Below are 10,328 nucleotides of genomic sequence, written 5' to 3'. Positions count from 1 at the left end.
CACCTGAATCTACATCCCTGAGACTGACTCCAGCTTCCACAACTCAGGCTGGCAGGCTTAGGAGTGGGAGAGCCTATCGCAACCTGGCCAGACTCAGCTAGCTCCCGCCCTCGGTCTATTTAAGCCTGCCCTTCCTGTCCCTCGGTGCTTGTAACTCTTTTCGTGTGGTTTCCTGGCCCAGCTACAGCTCCTTCTATTTTGATCCTGCTCCATACAGACCCTGGCTTACTGACTACTCTTCTGCTCTTCGTTTGGTACCTCGCACACTCCTGGCTTGACTCGGCTCGTTCACCACCCTGGTTGCTCACGGTGTTGCCGTGGGCAACTGCCCCTTTCCCTTGCTTGTATTTCCTTGTATGTTTGTCGTGTTTGTCGTGCACTTACTGAGCGCAGGGACCGCCGCCCAGTTGTACCCCGTCGCCTAGGGCGGGTCGTTGCAAGTAGGCAGGGACAGAGTGGCGGGTAGACTAGGGCTCACTTGTCCGTTTCCCTAACCCCCATCATTACACCTAGAGGGAGCTATCTACTTGGGGTGTGTGGCATTATCTGCAGAGTGCACTGTGGCAGCATCTGCAGAGGGAACTGTGGCAGCATCTGCAGAGGGCACTGTGGCAGCATCTATGGAGGGCACTGTGGCAGCATCTACAGAGGGCACTGTGGCAGCATCTTTGGAGGGCACTGTGGCAGCATCTTTGGAGGGCACTGTGGCAGCATCTAAGGAGGGCACTGTGGCAGCATCTACGGAGGGCACTGTGGTAGCATCTACAGAGGGCACTGTGGTAACACCTACAGAGGGCACTGTGGTAGCATCTGCAGAGGGCACTGTGGTAGCATCTACAGAGGGCACTGTGGTAGCACCTGCAGAGGGCACTGTGGTAGCATCTACAGAGGAAACTGTGGCAGCATCTACAGAGGACACTGTGGTAGCATCTACAGAGGGCACTGTGGCAGCATCTACAGAGGGCACTGTGGCAGCATCTACAGAGGGCACTGTGGTAGCCCCTGCAGAGGGCACTGTGGTAGCATCTACAGAGGAAACTGTGGCAGCATCTACAGAGGACACTGTGGTAGCATCTACAGAGGGCACTGTGGCAGCATCTACAGAGGGCACTGTGGCAGCATCTACAGAGGGCACTGTGACATTATCTACAAGTGGGTGTGTGGCAGTATCTACAGAGGACACTGTAGCATTATCCAGGGGAGTGTTGCATTATCTACAGAGGGCACTGTGGCATTATCTACAGAGGACTCTGTGGCACTATCTAAAAAGGGGCTGCCCAATATTGACATGTGTGTCTGACAAACGCTGCCAACTGAGCCGCCGGACTGCATTTAGCGACACTTAAACTGGAAAGCTGACACTTAACCCGTTAGTGACCGTCCCATCGTGTTTCTACGTCGGTCACTAACGGGCCTTATTCCGATGCCATAGACTTTTTACGTTGCGGCATCGGAATAAGTTTACAGAGCAGGGAGCTGTCAAATCTCCCTTCTCTCAGCTGCTAGAGGCAGCTGAGGGCTGGGAGCGTCCCTGCTCTGCCAGGTGAGATCGATATTAGTATTGATCTCACTCGTTTAACCCCTCAGATGCGGTGCTCAATAGCGAGCACCGCATCTGAGTGGTTTTGGAGAGCGGGAGAGAGCTCCCTCTCTCCCCCACCGACACCCGGCGATACGATCGCCGAGTGTCTGTGTCTTCTATGGCAGCCGGGGGCCTAATAAAGGACCCCAGGTCTGCCTGTAGTGTATGCCTGCTAGGTCATGCCTCTGGCATGACCTAGCAGATGCCTGTCCGTTTTAAACGGACAGGCATAATACACTGCAATATAAAAGTATTGCAGTGTATTATAATAGTGATCGCAGAATTGCATATTATAGTCCCCTAGTGGGACTAGTAAAAAAGTAAAAAATAATGTTTAATAAAGTTAATTTAAAAAAAATTTGAAAAAAAAATGAAAAACCCACCTTTTCCCCTTACAAACTGCTTTAGTATTAAAAAAACAAAATACAGTAAAAAAGTTACACATATTTGGTGTCGCCGCGTCCGTAACGACCCCGACTATAAATCTATAACATTATTTAACCCGCACGGTGAACGCCGTAAAACATTAAATTAAAAAAGATGGAAAATTGCTGTTTTCTGTGAATCCTGACTTTAAAAAAATGTGATTAAAAAGTGATCAAAAAGTCGCATCTACTCCAAAATGGTACCGATAAAAACTACAAGTTGTCCAGCAAAAAACATCCCTCATACAACTGCATCGGCGAAAAAATAAAAACATTACGGCTCTTCAAATACGGAGACACAAAAACAAATCATTTTTAAAAAAAAGCGTTTTTACTGTGTAAAAGTAGTAAAACATACAAAAACGATACAAATTTGGTATCGTTGCAATCGTAACAACCCACTGAATAAAGTTATTGTGTTATTTATACCACACGGTAAACTGCGTAGATTTAGGACGCAAAAAAGGGTGGCGAAAATTCAGATTTTTTTCTATTTCCCCCCCAAAAAAAGTTAATAAAAGTGAATCAATAAATAATATGTACCTCAAAATGGTGCTATTAAAAAATACAACTTGTCCCGCAAAAAACAAGACCTTATACAGCGATGTCGACGCAAAAATAAAAGAGTTATAGCTCTTGGAATGCGACGATTGAAAAACGTAAAAAATAGCTTGGTCATTAAGGTCCAAAATAGGCTAGTTATTAAGGGGTTAAACTGGAAAACTGGATTGTTGAAATAAGCACGTGGAGAATTCTCTCAAATTTTAAAAATAGCGGTATTATTAATAATTTTGTATTGTATCAAATTTGAAAGTAATGCGGCCCGTCAACTTCCCATTTTTTCTATATGTGGCCCTGATATAGGGGCATAAAGGGGCATAAAGGGGTGCTTACTACTATATGGGGGCATCAAAGGGACCTAACTACTGTAAGGGAACACAAAGCAGGACCTAACTACTATAGAGGAGCACAAAGGGGACCTAACTACTGTATGGGGAAAAAAGGGGGACTTTGCTTCTGTGTGGGAGCACATATGGAGGAATTCCTTTGTAAGGAGTACAAAGGGACACTATTACTTTGTGAGGTCTATAGGGTGGCAAAATTGCTGTTCGGGGGCACTTATTCTGAGTGAGGCCTAAAGGGCCATTATTACTATTGGGGGGCACTGTTACTGTGTGAGGCCTAAGGAAAGCACTATTACTGTTTGGGGTGCACTATTACTGTGTGTGACACTAAGAGGAGCAATATTACTGAGTGGGGCATAAAAGAGGGTACTATTACAGTGTGGGGCACCAAGAGGGGGCATCATTTCCATCTGGGGCACTATAAATGGCAAGTTATTGTAGAGGGTGGGGAATAGGTGGGGAGGGTGCTGGAAATGTGAGGAGCCAAAGATGTTTGTGTTGCAAATTCTGCAGAGACGATTTGTGGATGGAATAAGTCGTCATGGCGTTCTGGGACGGATGAAGAAGAATAGGGAAGTGTATGTGTAGCGCCCATGGCCGCGGGCCGTCGGGTTCACTCACCTCCCTACGCCCGCAGCCATGGATCTGTGAGCGCTGGCCTCCGTCTCCCTCCTAGGAGATGCCAGCGCTCACTTCCGCTCCGTCCGGCCGGGTCCCGTAAGGTTCGCGCGCACCCTCGCGCCCGCTCTTAAAGGGCCAGCGAGCGCATATGAAAACAATGATCATTAACCCACGTGACTCCCTGCCCTATAAGAATGCCCCAGCCCTTCTGATCCTTGCCTGAGCGTTGTTAGTCTTTCCGTCTGTCTCTCAAATGGTCCCTTAGTGTCTCCCGTTCCAGCTGTTACCCGTGCCCTGTTACCGTTCCTGTATTCCGCATTGTTCCTGTGCCTACCCATGTTCAAGTGCCATCTGCCACGTCAAGTGTCATCTGCCACGTCAAGTGCCGTCTGCCACGTCAAGTGCCGTCTGCCACGTCAAGTGCCGTCTGTCACGTCAAGTGCCATCTGCCACGTCAAGTGCTATCTGCTCATCGGATACTGCCCGACAGGTCTGGCGCCACTTTCCTCACCTGCCTCCATCCGTGCTGTAGCCACAGTCACCGTCCGGACTATTTCAGGTACCTAAGGATTACTGTCTGCTATCTTACTTTCACATAGACTCTGTTTCTCTTTTTCTAGATGAAGATTCATCTTTTGGGATATCACTTATATGGATCGGTTGGATCATTGTTTTATTTCGTTTTTATGACTGATTATCCTGGTGCTATGCTGTATGGTACTGTCTTATTAAATTTATGCAATCTGGGTCCGGAGATGACTGGTGGTGATCATTGACATATATGCTTCCATGTGACCATGGCCCGTCTTGGACATAAGTGCTCTCCGGTTTCGCTCCCTATACACGTCCCATGTTGCTATTGGGGGGTTTTGGGATTGCGCTTATATGCATTTGTGTGTTTTTACACGCATTTGTGACAGTGCCTTCCCTATATGAGAGTGGCAGGGATCGGCGTTCTGCTGATCTATGTCCTCCTGTCCTCCCTCTAGCTTATTCTGGACGGTGTCTCCCCTTACTGGATAAGAGCTTATCTAAATGTCGGGGTCCGTGATATCTGTGGACCTCTATGTCTACCACCTTTGTCCTCGTTCGGTTCACCAGTATTTGTTTGATTTTTAGGCACGTTACCGAGTAATTGCCTTTACCTCTTTACAGCCAGTACCTAAGATGGCGCCGATACACTTAGTTGCGCAGTGCGCATGCGCCGACTATGTCACTCGTCTTGGGTGACCTTCGCCCTCAGTCATATGTCCGCGCATGCGCGGTTGCGCCTCGTGAACGCCGCTATGGCGGCTGTATGATCTAACATCCCCAGGTGATATCCCCTTGTTTTAACTTGTTTTGATCATGATTATGTACACATGTGTGGATATTATCACCATTTACACATATTAGATGCATTAATGCGTTAGTGTATCCCTCAGCACCTTTTGTACTATTGCTCTTTGTCTATATGTGCATCGATATATTATCACCATTGATTTGTTTACACTATATTTACATCTCTAGACAGTATGTTCTGATTTGTATTTAATTACTGTTATTAATTGTTTCAATTGTGAACCTGTTTTATACCACTGTTGTTCCACTTGTCATTTGCTTGAGAAAGGCTCTAGTGGATAGAGCTGAAACGTCGCACTTAGGGTTAATAAAGTACCCTCTTTTTCACTAAATCCGATGGTGTGCTGCCTACTTTTTTGATCACTGTAGATAGATAGATAGATAGATAGATAGATAGATAGATAGATAGATAGATAGATAGATAGATAGATAGATAGATAGATAGATAGATAGATAGATAGATAGATAGATAGATATGGGATAGATAGATAGATAGATAGATAGATAGATAGATAGATAGATAGATAGATAGATAGATAGATAGATAGATAGATAGATAGATAGATAGATAGATAGGTAGGTAGGTAGGTAGGTAGATAGATAGATAGATAGATAGATAGATAGATAGATAGATAGATAGATAGATAGATAGATAGATAGATAGATAGATAGATAGATAGATAGATAGATAGATAGATAGATAGATAGGTAGATAGATAGATAGATAGATAGATAGATAGATAGATAGATATGAGAGATAGATACATGGAGGAAACACCCTGCCTCACACAGAGACACGCAGAGCAGAGACATGGAGGAAACCCCCTGCCTCACACAGAGACACGCAGAGCAGAGACATGGAGATGCTAAAGACCCTGCTCAGCACTCTATGTAAAAAACTAATGTGACTGTACAACACGAGAACATCTACAACACATCCAACAGTCACATCTCCAGCCCGTCCTACACAGCGCCGCTCATTACAAGGTATATGGACACACAATGACGTCCTTTATAATCAGCAGCTGGAATATTCAAGGCCTCAACGCCTCAGCCTTTGGATGCAAAATTAACGATCCAGACTTCATCCAAAGACTGAAAAATATCGATATACAAATCCTCCTGGAAACATGGACTAGGACAGAGAATGAGTCCCTGGTGCCCACTGGATACAGGGAAATCTCTGTCCCCGCCCTGAAAAATAAACACATCAAGCAGGGTCGGTGTTCAGGAGGAATATTAGTCTGGTACAAGGAGGAGCTCCATGAGCAGATCAAAGCCGTGAAGCGAGGAGACAGCCACATCTGGATAAGAATAGGCAGCTCCATCCTCACCTCTCAGTCTGACATGTATCTCTGCGCAACGTACATCGCACCGCCAGAGTCCCCGTACTCCAACCCAGACAGCTTTGAGATTATACAAAGGGAAGCCGCCCATTTCCAGACCCTGGGCAGCGTTCTCATCTACGGAGACCTCAATGCAAGAACGGGGAGAGATAAAGACTACCTGACCAATGATGGAAATATCTTCATCTTTGGAGCAGAGGCCGACTGTCATAACTCCCTACAGAAAGAGAGAAACAGCTATGACAGCACCGTCAACAAAAGCGGGAAAAAACTACTGAATCTATGTCGAAGCTTAGGACTCCACATACTGAATGGCCGCACCAAGGGAGACTCTTTAGGAAGGTATACACTAAACTCCCATGTAGGCAGCAGTGTAGTAGACTATGCCATCACGGACATGGACCCCGCAAACATTGGCGCACTCATAGTCACTCCACAAACGCACCTGTCAGATCACAACCAATTACTTCTATACATCAAATCCACAACCAAACCATCTGCACAAAAACCACATCAAACCGGCCTCTTCAATCTGCCCCCATCTTATAAATGGTCCAAAACGTCAACTATAAAATATAAAGAGACAATGAACAGACCAGAAGTGCAGGAGATGCTTCACAACCTCTACAACAAGGTGTATGAGACAAGCCCAGGAGGGGTCAATCAGGCCGTAAATGACCTCAATAATATATTCTATACCATGGCAGAGAAGTCTGACCTGAAAAGATGTGACTACAAGAGGCCACAAGAAATACATCCTAACGGTTGGTTTGACCGTGAGTGCAAAGAAGTACGGAAGACCCTAAGAAATGCCTCAAATAAGAAGCACCGAGACCCAAACAACAGCGGTCTGAAGGAGGCCTACAGCAACATACAGAGGCAATACAAGACCATCCTCCGAAAGAAAAAACAAAGGCACATCTCCACCAAACTTACCCAACTCCAAGATGCCCTCCATGACAACTCGTTCTGGGAATTATGGAAACACATGGGCAAAAATTGCAAGAAAAACAACCTTCATATTCAAAATGGCAACATCTGGCTCCAATATTTCAGGGACCTCTACAAAGATATCCCGAAAGAAGAACAAAGCCAAGAACAAAAACAAATAATATCAAAATTGAAGGCGATGGAGGAAACACTTAAAGATTCTCAAAACCCCCTGGATACACCAATAACACTGCAAGAAGTAACAGAGAGAACCTCAGACATAAGGTGTAAAAAATCCAGCGGCCTAGACAGAATCTCACCAGAAATGATAAAACACAGCCCGCCAGAAATACAGGCCGCAATAGTCAAACTATTTAATATAGTGCTGAGTGCCGGCTACTTCCCGCAAATCTGGAACCAAGGCCTTATAACACCAATCCACAAGAGTGGGGACAGGTACGACCCGGCCAACTACCGAGGGATATGTGTCAGCAGCAACCTGGGGAAACTGTTCAGCAGCATCCTGAATAAGAGAATCCTCAGCTTCCTCTCCCAGCACAATGTCCTCCACCAAAGCCAAGCTGGGTTCATGCCAAACCACCGCACCACTGACCACATCTACACCCTGTGCAGCCTCATCAAGAGCCACGTCCACAATACAAAGCATGGGAAGATTTACGCCTGTTTTGTGGACTTTAAGAAGGCCTTTGACTCAGTGTGGCACCCGGGCCTATTCCTGAAACTGCTGGAGAGCGGAATAGGAGGTAAAACCTATGACGTCATCAGAAGCTCCTACACAGAGAACAGATGCAGCGTGAAGGTGAACGGGAGAAGAACGGCTGATTTCCAGCAGAGCCGAGGAGTCAGACAAGGCTGCAGCCTCAGTCCAACGCTCTTCAACATCTACATCAATGAACTGGCCACAGCTCTGGAATCCTCCTCAGCACCAGGTCTCGCCCTCCATGACACCCAGGTGAAATTCCTGCTGTATGCAGATGACCTTCTGTTACTATCACCAACCGAGAAAGGTCTCCAAGACAACCTGCAAATCCTAGAAAAATTCAGCTCCACGTGGGCACTACCCATCAATGCCAAGAAAACCAACATCATGGTGTTCCAGAAGAGAAACTCAAAATCCCCCAGGCACCCGACCTTCACACTAAATAACGCCACAATCACAGCGACCGACAGGTACACTTACCTGGGCCTAGAAATCAACCAATCAGGAAGCTTTAAACAAGCCATAGAGATTCTGAAAGACAAGGCGTGCAAAACCTTCTATGCCATCAGACGAAAACTCTATCATCTCAAACCACCAGTGACGGTCTGGCTGAAAATCTTTGACTCCATCATCTCCCCAATCCTCCTGTATGCCAGTGAAGTCTGGGGTCCGGACACATACCCAGACTGGTCAAGGTGGGATTCCAGCCCAACAGAAATCTTCCACCTAGAATTCTGCAAACACCTTCTCCAAGTCCATCGGAGCACCTCAAATAGTGCCTGTCGGGCAGAACTGGGCAGATTCCCACTACACCTCACAATCCAGAAGAGGGCGCTATCATTCTGGGCCCATCTACACAGCAGCAGGCAAAGTTCCTATCACCATAAAGCCCTGTTACACCAAGGGGTCCCAGGTAAACCAGGCCCCCCAGAACATCTCACCCTGACCCGGCCTGAAGAAAATGTCACCCAGCGCGGCCTCACAAAAGCCGAAATCAAGAAGACAATAAACAAAGGCCAAGAGGAATATATCAGTGACTGGAGAAACGACATAAAGACATCCCAGAAACTGACAATATACCGGAGTCTACAGCGGGAATATAGAGGTGAGCAGAAGTCTAGACAGAGGGGCCGCTGTGGATTTAGTGTTTTTGGACTTTGCAAAGGCATTTGACACTGTCCCCCATAGACGCCTAATGGGTAAATTAAGGACTATAGGTTTAGAAAATATAGTTTGTAATTGGATTGAGAATTGGCTCAAGGACCGTATCCAGAGGGTTGTGGTCAATGATTCCTTCTCTGAATGGTCCCCGGTTATAAGTGGTGTACCCCAGGGTTCAGTGCTGGGACCACTATTATTCAACTTATTTATTAATGATATAGAGGATGGGATTAATAGCACTATTTCTATTTTTGCAGATGACACCAAGCTATGTAATATAGTTCAGACTATGGAAGATGTTCATGAATTACAGGCAGATTTAAACAAACTAAGTGTTTGGGCATCCACTTGGCAAATGAAGTTTAATGTAGATAAATGTAAAGTTATGCATCTTGGTACCAACAACCTGCATGCATCATATGTCCTAGGGGGCGCTACACTGGCGGATTCACTTGTTGAGAAGGATCTGGGTGTACTTGTAAATCATAAACTCAATAACAGCATGCAGTGTCAATCAGCTGCTTCAAAGGCCAGCAGGATATTGTCGTGTATTAAAAGAGGCATGGACTCGCGGGACAGGGATGTAATAATGCCACTTTACAAAGCATTAGTGAGGCCTCATCTAGAATATGCAGTTCAGTTCTGGGCTCCAGTTCATAGAAAGGATGCCCTGGAGTTGGAAAAAATACAAAGAAGAGCAACGAAGCTAATAAGGGGCATGGAGAATTTAAGTTATGAGGAAAGATTGAAAGAATTAAACCTATTTAGCCTTGAAAAAAGACGACTAAGGGGGGACATGATTAACTTATATAAATATATTAATGGCACATACAAAAAATATGGTGAAATCCTGTTCCTTGTAAAACCCCCTCAAAAAACAAGGGGGCACTCCCTCCGTCTGGAGAAAAAAAGGTTCAAGCTGCAGAGGCGACAAGGCTTATTTACAGTGAGAACTGTGAATTTATGGAATAGCCTACCGCAGGAGCTGGTCACAGCAGGGACAGTAGATGGCTTTAAAAAAGGGTTAGATAATTTCCTAGAACAAAAAAATATTAGCTCCTATGTGTAGAAATTTTTCCTTCCCTTTTCCCTTCCCTTGGTTGAACTTGATGGACATGTGTCTTTTTTCAGCCGTACTAACTATGTAACTATGTAACTATGTAACTATGTAATATAAACTGGCGCCATATCTGGAGAAACTGCCAAACCCCAGAGACAGACAGATCCTGAGCCGCTACAGACTGAGCGCCCACAACCTGCTCATCGAATCCGGGCGCCACAGACAGACCTACAAGC

The sequence above is a fragment of the Rhinoderma darwinii genome, chromosome 12 (assembly GCF_050947455.1).
Source record: "Rhinoderma darwinii isolate aRhiDar2 chromosome 12, aRhiDar2.hap1, whole genome shotgun sequence".
NCBI classification, from domain to species: domain Eukaryota; kingdom Metazoa; phylum Chordata; class Amphibia; order Anura; family Rhinodermatidae; genus Rhinoderma; species Rhinoderma darwinii.
This window is presented reverse-complemented; position numbering follows the sequence as displayed.